This window comes from Aotus nancymaae, unplaced genomic scaffold, assembly GCF_030222135.1.
Source record: "Aotus nancymaae isolate 86718 unplaced genomic scaffold, 86718_ANA_hifiasm-v0.15.2.pri h1tg000016l, whole genome shotgun sequence".
In the NCBI taxonomy this organism is placed as follows: Eukaryota; Metazoa; Chordata; class Mammalia; order Primates; family Aotidae; genus Aotus; species Aotus nancymaae.
In genome coordinates this window covers 79,696,105-79,714,152 of record NW_026988428.1, presented here as the reverse complement: position 1 = coordinate 79,714,152, position 18,048 = coordinate 79,696,105, and the positions used below count along the sequence as shown (strand labels likewise).

The 18,048-nt window shown below is 36.5% G+C and overlaps 2 protein-coding genes and 1 long non-coding RNA gene across 4 annotated transcripts in view; 1 reads left to right on the top strand and 2 right to left on the bottom strand.

The window, feature by feature from the left end:
* The window catches only part of DERA (deoxyribose-phosphate aldolase), a 464,384-nt gene that overhangs the window by 123,223 nt on the left and 323,113 nt on the right, over nt 1–18,048 (bottom strand). The window lies entirely within an intron of this gene.
* Nucleotides 1–18,048, bottom strand: part of LOC105713831 (uncharacterized) — an 82,157-nt gene that overhangs the window by 7,018 nt on the left and 57,091 nt on the right. Inside the window, exons 3-4 of the long non-coding RNA XR_010343067.1 lie at nt 3,254–3,307; nt 995–1,058 (exon numbers count right to left, since the gene is read on the bottom strand). This is a non-coding gene — a long non-coding RNA (uncharacterized LOC105713831). The remainder of the gene's footprint in view (nt 1–994; nt 1,059–3,253; nt 3,308–18,048) is intronic.
* The window catches only part of SLC15A5 (solute carrier family 15 member 5), an 89,590-nt gene that overhangs the window by 33,016 nt on the left and 38,526 nt on the right, over nt 1–18,048 (top strand). The window lies entirely within an intron of this gene.

The window sequence follows — 18,048 nt, the reverse complement described above, 5'->3', positions numbered from 1 at the left end:
TCTTCCAAGACTGTGAAAGGCAAAGACTTCATAGGCTCAGAGTGCTTTACCAAGGACTGCATTTTCCTGATATTACACTTGTGTGGATTTATCTATTTAAGTCAATCTTAATTCACTAAATATCCAGAACTAATGATATTATTGTAATTTATCCTCTGTCATAATTGGGTTTACTTCATTTTATCTTTTTTTTTTAGTTCAAAAATGTTTACACTATGAGTATTTCCTTTACTTAGCCTTAATTAAAATCCTGCAGTATGTGGCATTCAGTAGTTAGTGCTGACACACACAAGTATTAATCTGACTAAAATTAGCCTAATTAAGATTGTTATTAAGGCTTACACAAAGCAGAAGTGTACAACACAGTAGGTAGCAATTATCTTGGCTTTTAAATAACATTTAAATTGAAATGTAGATGAAATAGATTCACATAACTACAAGACCTTTCTCTTTAAAATAAAAACATAAAAATTCAAGTTCCAGCTAAAAGCCTCTATGACATAGACACAGCCAGTGTAGGTCCCTTTATACATAACCAGTAACTTCAACTAGTTCTAATAATTGGCCGTCATATAAAGTTCTTTTTTTGGTTGAAACCAAAGTGGTTGCTAAACTTAAAACCAAGTCAGGGATCCCGTTACTTTCACTGCAAGTACAATTATCTCAGGAAAAATTATTTTTTAATAGAGCTTTCAAACTGATACATTTTCCCAAGAAACATCACAGGATGTACCCATCGTAGAATACTTGATAGGAGGAACCGTGTAAACACCAAAAGAAGTAAACCATGAATTGTAAACATCTAGCCTGAATAAGTCATTCATTCAGTTGCACATTTGTTTGATAAAAGCACATTAGTATTCTCAATTCTTAAATGTAACATCAAGTTGGAATTAAATCTGAGGTGAGGTAGATCATCTAATATGTAATCTGAAGCAAATAACATGCCTTGTAGCGATATATTTGTGTTTTTGATCTCTATGTAAATGATTACCTGTTCTACATTCAGAAATTAAACACAAACTGAAGCTGGGTCTTCTGAAATGAATGCCAATGGTCTGTAGAAAAACAAAAGATAGAAGGTCATTTATATATTATATATATATATAAAATATATTATGTGCCTGTGTCTGTGTGTGTGTGTGTGTGTGAGAGAGAACATGTGATGTGTTATGTATATATTATATACTGGAACATGTCATAAATAGGGAGAAACAATAAAAATAAAAAAAATATGCCTCACTAAAAGTGAGTGACAAATATCTTCCTCAAAGGCAGCAGATACATATGACAATAAAATTATACCTGCCTTTATGAGAGTGGTTCATGAACACTGATATATTAACACTGAGCAAATTTCCCATTCTGGGAATTTGCCAAAATTATGGATCCAAGGGGAATTTCTCAAGGACTCAATAGAATTTCACACTTGTGGTTGTGAGCTTACATATCAGAAACTCAAACATCAGCCTACCCACAGAAATCCATAGTTTTGCAGAGAATAGATTTATATCTAAAGAATATTTTACCAATACCTAAAGAATCTTAACATGCCCACTTTTTTAGTATTAAGTTCAGCTTCATTATGAAATCATAAGTGCAACCCTAATGTTCAAATAAATTCTGAATTTCTTTTATTTCATTGTAGACTAATTTGGAAAATTATTAGATGGTTTAATAATGGCATAAATTGTAAGAGCTTCAAGACTCTTGTGGAGTTGTCTGCAGCCACACAGCCAATATCAAAACACACATTATTTATCTGACTATAACATCGCCTATGCAATCATTGTGCTTCATCTTGTAAATACAGATAGGCTAGAGGTTTAAAATGTGCGCATTCTGATAAACTCTACTCTGCTTTGGGTGCGTTATTATCTCATACAAGTTAAGAATTAAAAATGGAGTGGATTAAATTTAGGCTGGAATCAAACTTTGCTTTAAATTTTAAGAAAGTCATTTTTCATTGGCACGAGTGCAGTAGCAAATAAAAAGCAAACATAGATCCTTCAGATAAAATATGCTTTGCCCTAAAATACCTAGGCATATGAGTGCTGTGGTTTGACTGTTTTTGTTCCCTCCAAAATTCATGTTGAAATTTAATCCCCAATACAACAGTATTGGGAGGTATTGCTTTTGAGAGGTGAGTGAGTCATCAGTGCTCCACAGTCATAAACGGGATTAGGTGCTCTTATAAAAAGGCTTGATAGAGTTCAGCCCATTTTCTCTTCCACCTTCTGCCATGTGGAAGGTGTCATTTTGGAAGCAGAGAGCAGCCCTCCCCAGACAACCAAGCCTACTGGCACCTCGTCCATGAATTTTCCAGCTTTTAGAACTATGAGAAAAAATAATTTCTGTTCTTCACAAATTACTCAATCTCAGACATTTTTTTAAATAACAGCATTAGCAAACCAAGACAATAAACTAAATATGTGTGCTTTGCTTGAAATTTTCTGGAGAACTGACTTTCATTGGATTTTGCTAGATCAGGCCTGATAGTGCCATATGCTTGAGCCGTGCTTCTTGTAGTTTAATTTGTATAAGAAGCATCTAGAGACTTGGTTTAAGTGCAGATTCTGAGTCAGTGGTTCTGGAGCAGAGCCTGAGATTCTGCACTTCTAACAAGCTCCCTGGCGATACCCTACACTACTGTTCAGGGAGGACACTTTCAGTATCAGCGACAAAGAAAGTGGCCAAAAGACTGTTCTCTCAGGTTTCATGCATGTGTATAGGCAGCAGTGGCCCGGGGAAAATGTCACAATATCTCAGTAGACCAGAACAAAAGTTCAGTAACAGGCAATAAAAGCTGATGACTAAACAGGGATTACCCAATCACTACAGCTCATGGGCCAAATCTGGCCCACCATCTGTTTTGTATGACCTGCATGGTAAGAATGGTTTTCACAGATGAACATTTGCAACTGTTTGATAATAGAAAACACCAACTTTGAACCCCAATTAAGTGAAATCGCATCACTCTCCCAAAAGAAATTATTTTAAATTTTATCAATTTAAAATATTGTAGAAATTTATTTTCTCTCTTGTTACATAGGTACCTACTTATCCTCAATTTTGTTTTTCTCACAAAGTCTGAAATATCCCTGGCCTTTTACAGAGAAAAAAATAGTGACACTTGTATAAATTTTTGCTGAAAATGCCATAAATTTTCCTTGATAAAATATAAGCATTTTTATATAGCACAAGTAACATTCAAAAAAATAAAAGTGCATGGTATTTTTAAAATCTAGATTACCTCAAATTAGTTAGGATTAGGAGTGACTTAGAAGATACTCACAAAATTCAAATTCTGAAAGAAAACCAAAGAAAGCAACTTGAATTACTGTTGAAAAGTCCAATGCTTTTCTTTTTCCTTCCTTCCTTCCTTCCTTCCCTCCCTCCCTCCCTCCCTCTCTCTCTCTTTCTTTCTTTCTTTCTTTCCTTCCTTCCTTCGTCTTTTTCTTTCTTTCTTTCTTCCTTGAGACAGAGTCTAGCTCTGTTGCCCAGGCTAAAGTACAGTGGCAGGATCTTGGCTCACTCCAAACTCCACCTCCATGGTTCATGAAATTCTTGTGCCTCAGCCTCCTGAGTAGCTGGGATTACAGTTGTGCACCACCATACCCAGCGAATTTTGGTATTTTTAGTAGACATGGGGTTTTGCCATGTTGCCCAGGCTGGTCTTGAACTCCTGGCCTCAGGTGATCCTCCCACCTCAGCTTCCCAAAGTGCTGGTATTACATTACAAGCTGCTGCACCTGGCCAGAAGTCCAGTGCTTTGCTGATGCTCATTTCTGTGTTACAATATCTTTTACTAAATGAAAAGCTCTTCTCTTTTTCCATGATGCTCTAAAATTTCATGTTATTGTACCTTGGTAAAGGTCTTTTTCAATCACTGTACTTTTGACCCAGGTGGGCTCTTTCAATTAGAAAAATTTTATTTTTAAAAAAAGTTTTCTTTCTTCCATTTTCTTTGTATTTCCTTTTGCAATACAAAAGGAAATACTGATCAGATGTTGGACCTTCCTAACATAAGTCAATAAGTCTATTGATTAGATGTTCCCATTGATCCTATTGATCAGATGTTGGACCTTCTTAAAATAACTCAATAAGTTTCAATATTTTCTCTTCAAATGTCTATAAATGTGTTTATTTGTTTGATTTTTATTGTTATTACCTTTTTTCTGTGTTGTTTCTCTATTTTTTGGAAATTTCTTTGACTTTATTCTCCAAATTTTCTGCTGACTTTGTATTTTAGCAGTCATATTTTGTTTCTAAGATTTCTTACTATTCTTTTTTCATAGCTATTTATTATTTGAGAACGTTAACTACAGATCACCTCCAATTCCTGTTTACTTGTCTACTTGTTTCTCATATTGGAAGCTTTTCTCAAATGTCTGGTAATCTTTGGATATCTATTCTTATAGACTATAAAATAATAGTATTACTGAGGATGATACGACTTTGTACATAAGTGAGACTTACTTATGGGGATTCTCTGTAGAATCATTTGGCAAGGAACCAGTCATATTATTATGAGGATCTCCTCCAAGCTATTATATACAGCAATCTTTTAATGGAGTTATTCAGCTTATTGAGAGAAGATATTTTCAACCTCCTGCTTTGAGGCACATTTCCTAGTGCTAAGAGTGAGGTGTGTCTGTATGTAAATAGGAATGGGGATGTCTCATCATTCAAAATCTAATTTTTACCCATTTTCCATTTTCAGCCTCAGCCTTTTCTGAATCCAAAGTCACACCTATTTAAATTGTGCAAAGTAATATCCAGTCTCTAACAGGAGGAAGAGATGGAAAATGTACACGGCTTGTTTTATGGGGATAGAATTGGTGACTGGACAATCTCACTGTTCAGTGCACAGACTTTCAACCAGTCCTTGCAGTTTTCCTTCTGAGTCTTATCCCCACCTTCTGAAATACCTAGTGCTGTCAAGTCATGAGCTTCTAAATGATTCCACAGGGGATTAGGGTCATGCTTCATCAGTCTCTCACTCAGCAGTCAGTTTAGATTGCAGTCCCTCATTTTTTTTTTCTAAATCATTTATCACTTCTCTTTCCAATTTCTAAATTTATTTTTATTTTTGTCCACCAATATTTTCTCTTTCTCTGAATTTTACCTTTTCCAAATTTCTTTGCCATCATTTAACTAGAATCATGGGAAAGAAAAATAAAATTGTGTGGTTAATCAGCCATCTTAACTGGAAGTTCCTAAACTGCTCTAAATATTGGAATGCAAATGAGAGTCTTCTTTTTGTAAAGTAAGATCTTAAAAGTATTCTAAATCTGTATATTTCTTTCCAACTTGCAAAGAATTTCTGCATTATTCATTATCTAATACCAAATTTTGTACAAAAGATAACTGAGAATGTTTAAAGTAAAGTGACTGGCCCAGAGTTACATAACTAACAAGAATCATACTAATCCCACTGGTGGAGACCATTTAATTAGAAAAATACTTGGCTGGAGGGATCCAAGATGGCCAAATAGGAACCACTCTGGAGTGCAGTCCCCGTGAGAACAATGCAGAGGGTGAGTGATCACTGCCTTTCCAAACTAATTATTACTGCCCACAGATCAAGAGATTCCTGGGCTGAAAAGTGCCATGAGTTTCCAGCATGGCTGTTTCAGCCAGTGCAGTGGGACTCTGCACAAAACTCACACAAATCTGGGTGGCCGTTTCAACTGGTGCCTGGAATGCCTGGGAGATGAGCCGCCCATTCAACTGAAGAAAAAGGGGCTGAAACAGGGAGCCAAGTGATCTGGCTTGGTGGGTGCCACCCCCACAAAGACCAGCAATCTGAAACCCTCTGGATTGAGAGTTTCACAACAAGCTCAGCTGGACCTGGGACGTTCCAGTTCTGTGGTGGGAAGGACATCTGCCATTACCAAGGCAGTCCACCATTACCGAGGCAATCTGCCATTACTGAGGCAGTCCACCATTACTGAGGCAGATCGTCATTACCGAGACAGTTCTAACTATACCTCTATAAACAAAACTGCAAGGAAGTTCACACAATAGCAGGGCAGAGTCCTTGTCAGCTCAGCAACACCTCTGCTGGCAGACTGCCACTAGGCTACCTGCTTGCTGGGCAGGGCATCTCTGAAAAAAGGAAGCAGCACGTCAGGAACTTACACATAAAGCCCCACCTTCCCAAGACAGAGCACCTGGGAAAAATGGTGGTTATGAGTTCTCCTGCAGCAGACTTAAACGTACTTGACCAGCAGCTCTGAACAAAACAATGGAGCTCACAGCTCAGCACTTGAGCTCCTATAAGGGACAGACTGTCTCCTCAAGCAGCTCCCTAACCTCTGTATATCCAAAGAGACACCTCAAAAAGGAGAGCTCAGGCTGATATCTGGTGGGTATACTTCTGGGATGAAGAAAACAGAAGAAGAAACTGGCAAAAGCCCTTACTGTTCTGCAGCCACCACAGGTGATCCCCAGACAGGGTCTGGAGTAGACCTCCAGCAGTCCTACAACAGAGGAAGGAAAACTAAAAAACAGAAATTACTTCATCATCAACAAAAAGGATGTCAACTCAGAGACCCCATCTGAAAGTCACCAACTACAAACACCACAGGTGGATAAATCCACAAAGATGGGAAGAAACCAGCACAAAAAGGATGAAAACACCAAAAAAAAAGAATGCTTCTCCTCCTCCAAGGGATCACAACTCCTCACCAGCAAGGGAACAAAGCTGGATGGAGAATGAGTCTGATGAATTGACAGAATCAGGCTTCAGAAGGTGGGTAATAACAAACTTCTCTGAGCTAAAAGAACATATGCTAACCCAATGCAAAGAAACTAAGAACCTTGAAAAAAGATTTGATGAAATGCTAATGAGAATAAACAGGTTAGAGAAGAATATAAATGACTTGATGGAGCTGGAAAACAAAACACAAGAACTTCACGAAGCATGCACAAGTTTAAATAGCCGAATTGACCAAGCAGAAGAAAGGATATCAGAGATTGAAGATCAACTCAATGAAAAAAAATGAGAAGGCAAGATTAGAGAAAAAACAGTGAAAAGAAATGAACAAAGCCTCCAAGAAATATGGGATTATGTGAAAAGACCTAATCTATATTTGATAGGAGTACCTGTATGTGATGGAGAGAATGAATTCAAGCTGGAAAACACTCTTCAGGATATTATCCAGGAGAATTTCCCCAACCTAACAAGGCAGGCGAATATTCAAGTCCAGGAAATATAGAGAACACCACAAAGATATTCCTCAAGAAGGGTAACCCCAAGGCACACAATTGTCAGATTCACCAGGGTTGAAATGAAGGAAAAAATGCTATGGGCAGCCAGAGAGAAAGGTCAGTTTACCCACAAAGGAAAGCCCATCAGACTCACAGTGATCTCTCAGCAGAAACACTACAAGCCAGAAGAGAGTGGGGGCCAATATCCAACATCCTTAAAGAAAAGAACTTTCAAACTAGAACTTTGTATCCAGCCAAATCAAGCTTCATAAGCAAAGGAGAAATAACATCCTTTATGAACAAGCAATTGCTGAGAGATTTTGTCACCACCAGACCTGCCTTACAAGAGCTCCTGAAAGAAGCACTAAACATAGAAAGGAACAACCAGTACCAGCCACTGCAAAAACATACCAAATGGTAAAGAGCATCAACACAATGAAGAAACTGCATCAACTAATAGGCAAAACAACCAGCCAGCATCAAAATGGCAGGATCAAATTCACACATAACAATATTAATCTGAAATGTAAATGGGCTAAATTCCCCAAACAAAAGACACAGACTGGCAAACTGTATAAAAAGTCAGAACTCATCAGTGTGCTGTATCCAGGAAACCCAACTCACATGCAAGGATACATATAGGTTCAAAATAAAGGATGGAGGAAGATTTACCAAGCAATAAAGAGCAAAAAAATAGCAGGAGTTGCAATCTTAGTCTTTGATAAAATAGACTTTAAACCAACAAAGATCAAAAGAGACAAAGAAGGGCATTACATGACTGTAAAAGGATCAATGCAACAAGAAGAGTAACAGTCCGAAATATACACGCACCCAATACAGGAGCACCCAGATACATAAAGCAAGAACTTAATGACTAAAAAGAGACGTAGACTCCCACACAGTAATAGTGGGAGACTTTAACACTCCACTGTCAATATTAGATGGATCAATGAGACAGAAAATTAACAAGGATATCCAGGACTTGAACTCATATCTGGACCAAGTGGACTTAATAGACATATACAGCACTCTCCACCCCAAATCCATAGAATATACATTGTTCTCAGCACCACATCTCACCTACTCTAAAACTGACCACATAATTGGAAGTAAATCACTCTTCAGCAAATGCAAAAGTAGGGAAATCATAACAAACAGTCTTGCAGACCACAGGGGAATCAAATTGGAACTCAGAATTAAGAAACTAACTCAGAACTGCACAACGTCATGGAAACTGAACAACTGGCTCTTGAATGTTGACTGGATAAGCAATGAAATGAAGGCAGAAATAAAGATGTTCTTTGAAATCAATGAGGATGAAGACATAACGTACCAGAATCTCTGGTACATATTTAAAGCAGTGTCTAGAGGAAAATTTATAGCAATAAATGCCCATATAAGAAGCAAGGAAAGATCTAAAATTGACACCCTATCATCAAAATTGAAACAGCTAGAGGAGCAAGATCAAAAAAAACTCAAAAGCTAGCAAAAGACAAGAAATAACTAATATTAGAGTAGACCTCAAGGAGATAGAGACACAAAAAAGCCTTCAAAAAATCAATAAATTGAGGGGCTGGTTTTTTTTTTTTTAAAGATCAACAAAATAGACTGACCACTAGCCAGATTAATAAAAACAAAAAGAGAGAAGAATCAAATAGATGCAATAAAAAATGATAAAGGGGATATCACCACAGATTCCACAGAAATACAAAATACCATCAGAGATTACTACAAACAACTCTATGCACATAAACCAGTAAACCTAGAAGAAATGGATAAATTCCTGGAGACATGCACCCTCCCAAGCCTAAACTGGGAAGAAGTTGAAACCCTGAATAGACCAATAACAAGGGCTGAAGTTGAGGCAGCAATTAATAGCCTATCAACCAAAAAAAGCCCAGGTCCAGATGAGTTCACAGTCAAATTCTACCAGACATACAAAGAGAAGCTGGTACCACTCCCTCTGAAACTATTCCAAACAATGCAAAAGAGGGAATACTTCCCAAATCATTTTATGAGACCAACAGCATCCTGATGCCAAAACCCAGCAAAGACTCAACAAAAAAAGGAAACTTCAGGCCAATATCCATTATGAATACAGATGCTAAAATCTTCAATAAAATACTGGCAAACCAAATGCAACAGCATATCAAAAAGCTCATCCATCATGATCAAGTAGTATTCATCCCAGGGATACAATGCTGGTTCAACATATGCAAGTCCGTAAATGTAATCCACCACATAAACAGAACCAAAGACAAAAACCACAAGAATATCTCAATAGATGTGGAGAAGGCCCTCGACAAAATTTAACAGCACTTTATGCTAAAAACTCTCGGTAAACTAGGTATCGATGCAATGTATCTCAAAATAATAAAAGTTATCTATGACAAACCCACAGCTAATATCATACTGAAAAGGCAAAAACTGGAAGCATTCTCTTTGAAATCTGGGACTAGACAAGGATGCCCTCTCTCACCACTCCTATTCAAAATGGCATTGGAAATTCTAGCCAGAGCAATCAGGAAAGAAAAAAGAAATAAAGAGTATTCAATTAGGAAAGGAGGAAGTCAAATTTTCTCTATTTTCAGATGACATGATTGTATATTTAGAAGACCTCATTGTCTCAACCCCAAATCTCCTGAAACTGATAAGCAACTTCAGCAAAGTCTCAGGATACAAAATCAATGTGCAAAAATCACAAGAATTCCTATACACCAATAACAGACTTAAAGAGAGCCAAATCAAGAACGAACTCCCATTCACAACTGCTACAAAGAGAATAAAATACCCAGGAATGCAACCAACAAAGGATGTAAAGGACCTCTTCAAGGAGAACTACAAACCTACAAACTACTGCTCAAGGAAATAATAGAGGATACAAACAGATGGAAAAACATTCCATGCTCATGGTTAGGAAGAATTAGTATTGTGAAAATGGCCATTTTTCACAATAGTAATTTATAGATTTAACACTATCCCCATCTACCTATGACCCTCTTCACAGAACTGGAAAAACCACCTTAAACTTCATATGGAACCAAAAGAGAGCCCGCATAGCCAAGACAATCATAAGCAAAAAGAACAAAGCTGGAGGTATCACGCTACCTGACTTCAAAGTATACTACAAGTCTACAGTAATCAAAACAGCTTGATATTGGTACCAAAACAGAGATATAGACCAATGGAACAGAATAGAGGCCTCGGAGACAATGCCACACATCTACAACCATCTGATCTTTGGCAAACCTGACAAAACAAGCAATAGGGAAAGGATTTCCTGTTCAATAAATGGTGTTGGGAAAACTGGCTAGCCATATGCAGAAAGCAGAGACTGGACCCCTTCCTGACACCATACATTCAAATTAACTCCAGATGGATTAAAGACTTAATCTTAAGACCTAACAACATAAAAATACTAGAAGAAAACCTAGGCAAAACCATTCAGGACAGAGGCACAGGCAAGGACTTCACGACTAAAACACCAAAAGCATTGGCAAGAAAAGCCAAAATAGACAAATGGGACCTAATTAAACTCCAGAGCTTCTGTACAGCAAAAGAAGCAATCATTAGAGTGAACTGGCAACCAACAGAATGGGAAAAAATTTTTGCAATCTACCCCCATCTGACAAAGGGCTAATATCCAGAATCTACAAAGAACTAAAACAGATTTACAAGAAAAAAACAAACAAATCCATTCAAAAATGGGTGATGGATATGAACAGACACTTTTCAAAAGAAGACATGTATGAGGCCAAAAAACATACAAAAAAATGCTCATCATCACTGGTCATTAGAGAAATGCAAATCAAAACCACATTGAGATACCATCTCACACCAGTTAGAAGGGCGATCATTAAAATATCTGTTGTGGAGAAATAGGAACACTTTTACACTGTTGGTGGGAGTGTAAATTAGTTCAAACATTGGGGAAGACAGTGTGGCGATTCCTCAAGGACCTAGAAATAGAAATTCCATTTGACCCAGCAATTCCATTACTGGGTATATACCCAAAGGATTATAAATCGTTCTATTATAAAGACACATGAACACATATGTTCATGGCGGCATTGTTTACAATAGCAAAACCTGGAACCAACCCAAATGCCCATCGATGATAGACTGGACAAGGAAAATGTGGCACATATACACCATGGAATACTATGCAGCCATAAAAAAATGATGAGTTCATGTCTTTTGTAGAGACATGGATGAATCTGGAAACCATCATTCTCAGCAAACTGACACATGAACAGAAAATCAGACACCACATATTCTCACTCGTAGGTGGGTGTTGAACAATGAGAACACATGGACACACGGAGGGGAGCGTCACACACTGGGGTCTGTTGTGGGGGACTACGGTAGGGACAGCAGGAGGTAGGGAGGTTGTGGAGGGATAACATTGGGAGGAATGCCAGATATAGGTGATGAGGGGACGGAGGCAGCAAACCACATTGCCATGTATGTACCTATACAACAATCCTGCATGTTCTGCACATGTACCCCAGAACCTAAAGTGCAATAAAATATGTGTGTGTGTGTGTGTGTGTGTGTGTGTGTGTGTGTGTGTATATAATAAAACAGAAAAATACTTGGCCATTATCTAGGTCTTAAACCTTGATTAATCATGAATTGAAGAACATAATTATTTAAAGAATTTGTTGTCTTTTTTAAGAATTAAATAAAAATTCTCAAGTGCCTTATTCTCTTGATGAAAATATTTAAAAATTCAACTAAAATTTGTAAACAAACTGAATAATTTAACATCATTCTAATTGTTTACTGTAATGTCAGAAGCAAAGCATATGGGACAAGTATTAAACTGTGTCTCTATTGTCTGGGATAGTTCAGCTTTTGCACTATTAGAATAAAAAAGAAGAGCTCAGTAAAATAAGCTGCACATCACAGCAACCAGCTCTAATTTTACCATAGACTCTATCTTTAGCTTAAACTCATCAACAGTGGTTGTTGAAACTTACCCCTATATCCTCTCAATTTCTTTCCCATCTATTCACTCTCAGCAAGTGACTAGCCTCTCTAAGTGGCAAGAATAAGATTATATGGTAAACATATCCTAAAATTAACTTTTCTATTTCTCAATATTCTCCGTATTCCAAATATTCTATACATTTATTTTCCTTTAGAGGATGACTTTTTTTCTTTCCTTGCTGGACACATATGGTAAATATGTCCTCAGATTCACTTTTCTATTTCTCAATATTCTCCGTATGCTAAGCATTCTATACATTTCTCTTCCTTTAGAGGATGACTTTTTTCTTTCCTTGCTAGGATTAAACTTGGGCCCTTAAACCTTTTCTCTCTCATACCTACTTCACGATGTTTCTGTATTATGTATTTTTTTGTTCATATATCTTCAATTTTTCTCATCTCCATTGACTCCTCTTTCATCTATACAAACATAACTAAGCCTTTCACATCTTATAAAAGAGCTTCCTGTATCCTGATAACTTCTTACACAATTTGTGTAGCTTTTTCCTTTTCTGCACACCAAACATCTTAGATTAGATAACACTACTTACACATTCTCACTGCCCACTCATTGTTCAACCCCTTGCTTTCTGATTTCATCATGGGAATACTGTTGAGTATAAAAGGTAACTGGTAATCCATTCTTCAATACAGTTCACTTGCCAAATGTTTCATTATCCTCTATCTCTTAAAATATTTAAATGTGGTCATGTATTTATTTAATTGTGTGTGTGTGTGTGTGTGTGTGTGTGTGTGTGTTGCTTATTGTGAACCTGGGCATTTTTCTTGGTAGTAAAGAGTAATAAACAAAACAAACTTAGATCCAATTCTTATGAAGCTTCTAATTAAGTAATTGGAACACATGGTACAAATGAACACACTAAAAATATTTTATTTCAAATTGTAGTAAGTATAGTGAAAAGTGGATGTTATGGGATCTAATTTAGATTATGAAGTGCATATCTAAAAGACAAAGAGGCATTAGACAGGTAAAAAGCAGGGGACAGTTTCAGATGGAGTGAAAAGCAAATCAAAGTCCCTAAGGTGGAAAAGAAAGAATTTTAAATATTCAAGAAAAATGAAGATTACTGTGGCTGAACCACAGTCAGGCAGTAGAAAGTAGCAGGCAATTAGACTGGCATAACAGGCACCGGTCACACAGGCCATGTGAAAAATTATGGATTTCTTCTTAACTGTGTGGACCCCCATAGAAGGAATCAAGCTGAAGACTAATATTCAATTTATATTTACATAAGATCAATCTGGCTGCTGGGTGCTTACTAGGCTAGAGGTGGACAAGAGTGGAAACAGGAAGACCAGTCAATATGCTACTGCACATCATCTGGGTTAAAAATGAGAATGGCTTGTCTTGGAATGATGGCAGTGGCTATGGATAGAAGCAAACTGATTTATAATATATAGTTGACCCTTGAACAATGCAGAGGTTGGGACCATCAAGCCCCACACAGTCAAAAATTTATGTGTAACTTTTGACTCCCCCACAAACTTAACTAGTAACAGCCTACTGTTGATGGAAAGCCTTATTAATAACATAAACAATCAATATATATTTTATGTTATATGTATTACAAAGTGTATTCTTACAATAAAGTCAGCTTCAGAGAAGAAAATGTTATTAAGAAAATCAGAAAGAAGAGAAGATATATTTACTCTGTATTAAGTGGAAGTGGATCATCATAGAGACCTTAAACCTCAGTGTCTTCACACACTGAGTAGGCTGAGGAGGAGCAGGAGGAGAGGTTGGTCTTGCTGTCTCGGAGGTGGCAGCAGTAGAAGAAAACCCGCATATACATGTACCTGAGCAGTTCAAACTCATGTTGTTTAAGGGTCAACTGTAATTTAGAAACAAAATCTACAGAACTTAATGATATATTTGGAGGTAGGGGGAAGAGAGGGGACCACAGATGTAGAAGAGATCAGATGAGTGAAGGAGAAGAATTAGAAAAATCAAAAGTTCTATTCTGTGCATCCTCCTCTTTGAAGCCTTTTCTTACACATGACCTGTCTTTCTGGCCTTGTTTTCAGCCATTTTATTTCATTTTCTTGTCCCAAATGCAACATGCTTGAAGGCACTCTGCCTCCCCAATCCTCTTTCAGTTTCACCTGGCTCTAAACGCTAAGCAGATGACTCATTATTTTCTCTCTCTTGATTCATCCAATTTCCTGAGCTATGACACATTTTCAATTGTTTTTTGAAGACTTTTCTTTAGATGACCCCTTTGTACCTCCAACTCAACTCAAAATTAAATTCATATTTTCCCCATATCTACTATGGTTCTTATTTATATTACCACTACCATCTTTCCAGTCACCTGGACACAGATTCATCACTACCTTCTGCTTCCTCCTTGCTCTTTGCTTCGGTTGCTATGGTTTTATCAGTGCACTCTATTGCATTTTATGTTCCTACCTTCCTTATATTTTCCTGAAGTGGAAGCCCTGATTGTAACTTAAGCCCTCATTATACTTCACCAGATTATTTTTATCACTTCTATCTTCCTACCGCCAATATCTTTCCTATTCTACCAACCAGCACATGACCTCTAGAGTAATCATCCTAAATGACAATTGTAATCATTTCACTGTGTCTAAAATCTTCAATGATTCTATTATCTTCATTCTATTATCTTCAGAGTAATTTTCAAATTTCTTAAAAGTGTATTCAGTGCTTCTATGATTTGACCCCAATCTATCGTCTACCTTGAGTCTGAAATAACTTGAGTGTCTCGTTCTCCTGAAAATCTGTCTGATGCTTTCACAACGTTGTCCCTTTGCTCATGCCACATTCTGCCTTCACCTTTTCATACTGAAACCCTTCTTTCTTAAAAGCATAGAATGATGTCTCTCACCTCTTCAACTAGCAGTAAGTCCTTCTGATACTCCCCAGTAGAATATGAGTCTGCAATGGAACAGACTTTTTTCATCTTTTATCCCCCACGGTGCTGAGCACACTATCTAGCATACAGCAGGAACAGAGCAAATATTAAATTGAATTGACATATTAGCACTCTTTCTGATGAGTTTGTAATGTGCCCAATAATCTTGATAAATATGATTATATAATGAATTTGGCCTTAAAGTCAGATAATATGTGAAATGTATATTTTTTATGTGAGCTGTTTACAGAACCAAAATCTCTACTTTACTATGAGTAAGCCTTTATAGACCTTAATTTAAAATAGTAATAAATTAAGAATTCCTCAAATTTTTAAACTGAGGTTTATTGAGATTTTCTCCTTTTTTACACCTTTGATTTCTTGGGGACCCTGGAAAGAGCAGTCTTTGTGAATATATTTAAATTCTGAGATATAATCAAAAATTTACCTACCAGTTTCTCTATCAACCAAAACAAACACTAAGCTATTTAAACATTAGATTGATTTTTCTGAACTGAAAGTTTTGCCTTATCTAAAATTTTATGCAAGTTAGCAAAATGTGACTATCTGTAAATTTCAAGTAAATTCCATCAAGCTAAAGTTTGCCTCCGCTCTAACAATAGGATTAAGTCCAATAATATGAATGCTAAACGGAGAAATGGAATGGTTAGAGTAGATATGGACTCCGTAACAAAATCCCTACTCATTTTCAACAAAAAAACTTCTAGATAATTCCTTAAAAGAAAAGGAAGAGTTTGACCACTAGCTGAATAATCATTTGCATTTATACTCTTCACTTAGCTAATTTACCTCTTAAAGAAATTTTTTTCTAAACCAAAATTTCTAGTCTTTAATTCTCTAATAGCTACTTTACCTACTCTGTAAAAATTAGAGAAATGGCAGACAACTGAGGACCAATAATACCTTGTTTATTTCAAAAATATGTTTATAATAATAATTAAAACTATATTTAAAAAATTTTATATTTGAACTGCCTCCAAATCATTTTTGACTCATATATCTTTTTTATAAAAGTTATCTAGGATGATATCTCTTATCTGGGAATAGAAGTTTTAAATCATTGCTTTATCTGCAATAATAATTGCTACTAATTCAAGGGATCCACATCTGCAGATTTAACCAATCTTGAATAAAAAATAGATGGATGTTAGTTGTATAACTAGGCATTTTCATTATCTTTGTAACAGTTGTGAATGGGAGTTCCCTCATGATTTGGCTAACTGTTATTGGTGTATAGGAATGCTTGTGATTTTTGCACATTGATTTTGTATCCTGAGACTTTGCTGAAGTTGCTTATTAGTTTAAGGAGATTTTGGGCTGAGACCATAGGGTCTTCTAAATATACAATCATGTCATCTGCAAATAGAGACAATTCCTAATTGAATGCTCTTTATTTCTTTTTCTTGCCTGATTACTCTAAGAACTTCCAATACTATGTTGAACAGGAGTGGTGAGAGAGGGCACGCTTGTCTAGTGCTAGTTTTCAAAGGGAATGCTTCCAGTTTTTACCCATTCAGTATGATATTGGCTGTGGGTTTGTCATAGATAGCTTTTACTATTTTGAGATACGTTCCATCAATTATTGAGAGTTTTTAGCATAAACCGCTGTTCAATTTTGTCAAAGGCCTTCTCCACATCTACTGAGATAATCATGAGGTTTTTGTCTTTGGTTCTGTTTATGTGATTGATTACATTTACAGATTTTTGTAGGTTGAACGAGTCTTGCATCCTGAGGATGAAGCCTACTTGATTATGATGGATAAGCTTTTTGATGTGCTGTTGCATTCAGTTTGCCAGATTTTATTGAAGATTTTTGCATCTGTGTTCATCATGGATATTGGCCTGAAATTTTCTTTTTTACTTGTGTCTCTGCTAGGTTTTGGTATCAGGATGATGTTGGTATCATAAAATGAGTTAGGGAGTATTCCCACTTTTTGTATTGTTTGGAATCATTTCAGAAGGAATGGTACCAGCTCCTCTTTGAACATCTGGTAGAATTTGGCTGTAAACCCATCTGGACCTGGACTTTTTTGGGTTGGTAGGCTATTAATTGCTGCCTCAACTTCAGACCTTTTTATTAGTCTATTCGTGGTTTTGATTTCTTCCTGGTTTAGTCTTGGGATGGTGTAAGTGTCCAGGAATTTATCCATTTCTTCTAGATTTACTGGTTTATGTGCATAGTGTTGTTTGTAGTAATCACTAATGGTAGTTCATATTTCTGTGGAATTGGTGGTGATATTCCCTTTATCATTTTTTATTGCATCTATTTGATTCTTCTCTCTTTTCTTTTTTATTAGTCTGGCTAGCAGTCTATCTATTTTGTTGATCTTTTTAAAAAAACAGCTCCTTGATTTATTGATTTGTTGAAGGGTTTTTTTGTGTCTCTATCTCCTTCAGTTCTGCTCTCATCTTAATTATGTCTCGTCTTCTGCTAGCTTTTGAATTTGTTTGATCTTGCTTCTCTAGTTCTTTTAATTTTGACAATAGGGTGTCGATTTTAGAACTTTCCTCCCTTCTCATGTAGGCATTTAGTGCTATAAATTTCCCTCTAGACACTGCTTTAAATGTGTCCCAGAGATTCTGGTATGCTGTGTCTTCTTTCTCATTGGTTTCGAAGAACATGTTTATTTCTGCCTTCATTTCATTATTTATTCAGTAGTCATTCAGGAGCAGATTGTTTAGTTTCCATGTAGTTGTATGGTTTTATGTGATTTTCTTAGTCCTGAGTTCTTATTTGATTGCGCGGTGGTCTGAGAGACTGGTTGTTACGATTTCCATTCTTTTGCATTTGCTGAGGAGTGATTTTCTTCCAATTATGCAGTTAATTTTAGAGTAAGTGCATTGTGGTGCTAAGAAGAATGTATATTCTGTGGATTTGGGGTGGAGAGTTCTGTAGTTGTCTATTACATCCATTTGGTCCACA